Source organism: Paramormyrops kingsleyae, chromosome 25, assembly GCF_048594095.1.
Source record: "Paramormyrops kingsleyae isolate MSU_618 chromosome 25, PKINGS_0.4, whole genome shotgun sequence".
Classification (NCBI taxonomy): Eukaryota; Metazoa; Chordata; class Actinopteri; order Osteoglossiformes; family Mormyridae; genus Paramormyrops; species Paramormyrops kingsleyae.
The window spans coordinates 2,336,835-2,340,660 of record NC_132821.1 but is presented as its reverse complement, the minus strand read 5'-3'; the positions used below and the strand labels follow the sequence as shown (position 1 = coordinate 2,340,660).

The 3,826-nt window shown below is 46.4% G+C and overlaps 1 non-coding gene across 1 annotated transcript; it reads left to right on the top strand.

The window, feature by feature from the left end:
* Window positions 1-363: 363 nt before the first annotated feature.
* trnal-uaa (transfer RNA leucine (anticodon UAA)) lies at window positions 364-446 on the top strand. The gene has a single exon. It is a non-coding gene; the product is annotated as a tRNA-Leu (tRNA).
* Window positions 447-3,826: the final 3,380 nt, after the last annotated feature.

Genomic DNA, 3,826 nt, shown 5'->3' with positions numbered 1-3,826 from the left:
ATCGCTGAAAAGGCCTCTATACGGACCTTACTGCATGTGACATCGCTAATCTACCTCAACAACTGTCACGGCTGTAACTACCTGTAATTGTGTGCCCTTGTAATAATGTTTTTAAACTATATCTTTCACAAAATCTACCTCAACAACTGTCACGGCTGTAACTAATTGTATGCCCTTGTAATAACGTTTTTAAAACTATATCTTTCACTAAATGTGTACCCTTGTAATAGCATTTTTAAAACTATATTTTTCACAAAGAAAATGTATACCAGCATTTTGAAAATGTATCTTTCACTAAAATGTATGCCCTTGCAATAAAATTGAGTTGAACAACAATGCAATAGTCTTTGTATATACATGTTCAGCAGGGTGGCCGAGTGGTTAAGGCGTTGGACTTAAGATCCAATGGACGCATGTCTGCGTGGGTTCGAACCCCACCCCAGCTAAAACTCTTTTCTAAACTCTACACATATGGGGAAAAAAACACACAATTTCATTAATGTGTTCACTCACCCCCCTCCCCAGACAGCTATAAAACGCCGCATCCCTGCTCTCACCCCCCACACTCTCGCTTTGTGAAAAGCATGTCTGTTGCCAAGACTACAGCTCGTGTCTTGAGCCGTTCGTACTATGACCCCAGCCAGCCTGGGTCATACGGGGGTGTCTCCAGACTGCAGAGAGCCGTGGAGGATGATACTGGGAAAAAAGTGGCTTCTGATGATATCAGAGAGTGGCTGTCTATGCAAGACAGTTATACTTTACATAAGCCGGCTAAAAAGAATTTCCCCAGGAACAGAGTGTTTGTACCGAGAGCCATGTATCAGTGGCAGGCCGATTTATGCGACATGCAAGGGCTGGCCACGTACAACGACGGGTTAAAATACCTCCTTACGGTGATTGATGTTTTTTCTAAAAAGGCCTACGCGCGTGCCATAAGAAACAAGACGGGGGTGGTCGTAACGGAGGCCTTTGATTCTATTTTAACCGAGGGGGGTGTACCCCTCAAGTTACAGACGGATGCCGGTAAGGAGTTTTTAAATGGGACTTTTCAGAAACTTTTAAAAAGTCATAAAATCACCCATTTCACCACGGGTAGTGAACTTAAAGCTTCAGTCGTAGAGAGATTTAACCGAACGTTAAAAGAGAGGATGTACAGGTACTTTACGGCTAAAAACACTCGACGATACGTGGATGTGTTGGACGATCTAATAAAGGGGTACAACCAGTCATTTCACAGCGCTATTAAAATGAAACCTTTCGAGGTCACGAGCGATAATGCTCATCTAGTATTTGATAATCTATACGGTCCTCTGAAGAAGAAGAAGAAGAAGAAAAGCAGACGGCCACGTTTTAAGTTTAACATAGGGGACACTGTGAGAGTCTCCAAGCACAGTCAGATATTTGACAAAAAGTACGAGCAGACATTTACTGACGAGTACTTTGTCATATGCGAACGTGTACCCAGATCCCCGCCGGTGTATAAATTGAGGGACGTGCGCGGTGAAATACTCAAAGGGACATTCTATGAAGCTGAGCTGCAGAAAGTCAAAATATCTCCGAAACGCGCGTTCAAGGTCGAGAAGGTTATAGGCTCAAAGACCGACGAAAAGGGGAAAAAGTGGATTTTAGTACGCTGGCAGGGTTGGCCCTCGAGGTTTGATTCGTGGATACCGCGGTCGGACTTGATACGGATTTAATTTTTTATTTTTTAAAGAAAAGGGGAAAAAATGGAGGATCGCCCCTCTTTTTACCTCACGCTACCGTCAAACTCTTGTCTCTCCATCTTCCCCGATAACCAGAGTTCGGATTACACCATGATGCTCTCGCGACCTATAGAGCTACGGGGGCCTTACGAAGTAGGACTGGCTGAAATCATGTATTGTTACACGTGGCGAAATATTACACACCCCGAAAATACTTTTGAATTGCGGGATACGGAGGTGCAGGCAAGAAGAGACGCCGATCCTCTAGTGGATTTGCCTTACCTGTTCCCTCGGAAAATTAAAGTCGGATATTATGAATCCGTTTCACAGATTGTGTCAGAAATCAACGCTTCGTTAAAAAAATTAGGTACGGAAGTTTTCTTCGCATACAACGAGATTACGCGAAGGGTTAATATAACCGGAAATCAGAAATACAAGATCAAATTTAAACCTACTTTGGCCTACATGCTGGGCTTTGAGCCCGGTGGCTGGTATAACGTAGGAGGTACCCATGCCAACCTCACCCTACCCGTCCGACATTCACGCGGGATTCTATAATATGTACGTCTACTGTAACATCGTGGATCCGCAGCACGTGGGGGAATTTGTAGTACCGCTCCTGAGAACCGTTAAAATAGACGGTGGGTTCGGCGACGTAGTCACTTTGCCGTTCCACAAGCTGCACTACGTACCGGTGAACAAGCAGAGCCTCCAGAATTTGCATATTGAGATAAAGAACGATCAGAATACTCTGATTAATTTCTCCTACGGAAAAACGATCGTCAAGCTGCACTTTCGCCCAGTGCCAAAGATCCCCGTTTAAAAAAAAAAAAAGAGAGAAAGCGGAGGGGGTGGGAGAGCATGGCGTACCACAATTCGCAGAGATTTATTCAGTATTACACCAGTCAGGCGGGACATGGGCTCCCCGGTTTTGCCCGTGATGTACGGGCGTGGGTTGGGCTCCATGCTCAGTAGGGCTTTTAGATTCGTTTTACCCTTTCTTAAGCGTGGAGTTGATTTAGCGAAACCTCATTTGAAATCGGCGGCCAAAGGAATAGCTTCGGATCTCGCCAGCTCTGTAGTCAGCGGCCGTTTTACAAACACCGGTGACCCCAAGCAGGAAGGCTCTGGTCTGCTGTTGCTATCTCAGAGGGGTAGGAAGAGAGCCCCAGCGCCTTTACCCAGGCAGCACGGTCATAAAAAAAAACCTCGCAGCAGCAGCAGAGCTGTCAGGATTCCCAAGTCTCGACCTTCAAAGAGAAACAGGAAACCCCCTGGGGACATATTTTAAGAGCGTAAGGAAGAATGGCTCTAGCTCACCGCCTCTCTGCCGAATGCACCAAATCTGAGCTGGACCTGTTTGCGGCCCCTATGACGCAATTATCCATAGATCAGACCAATTATGTAGAAATCAACCCATTAAATTCCATTACCGATCAGGATGTTTTGGATTTCCTAATACCGGGGTCGGGCAATTTCTATCTGGACCTCAACTCTACACTGCTATATCTAAGGCTCCAGATCGTTAGGGCGGACGGCGCCCCCCTGGTTGACGCTGACCCCTGTGGTATTATACAGTACCCACTAAACTGTATATTCTCTCAGCTGGACGTGAGTCTGAACGACGTCCTGATCAGTTCCTCATCGGCCACGCACCCCTATAGGTCATTCATAGAGACCCTGCTCAATCTTTCTACGGATACGCTAGAGAGTCAGTTTTCGGCAGGGCTCTGGTACAAAGACGGCGGAGCCGACTTGGATAGCGTGGACATCACCCCCCAGGGCCCTAACGTGGGGTTGCAGAAGCGAGCTGCCTTCTGTAGAAACTCTCGGGAATTCTCTCTGATAGGCCCTGTACACGCTGATATTTTTTTCAGCGAACGAATGCTGTTAAACAACGTGGATATACGCTTAAAGTTTGTAAAGGCTAAAAGCGATTTTAGTCTCATGTGTAGAAATGACGCCGATTATGAGCTGAAAATACTGAGGGCCAGCCTGTTTGTGAAAAAAGTGGACGTCTCCCCGGCGGTGTCACTGGGTCACTCGGCCGCTCTCATGAAAGCAAACACCCTGTACCCTATAAGCAGGGTAGTCGTTAAAAATTACACGCTGCCCGCGCAGTC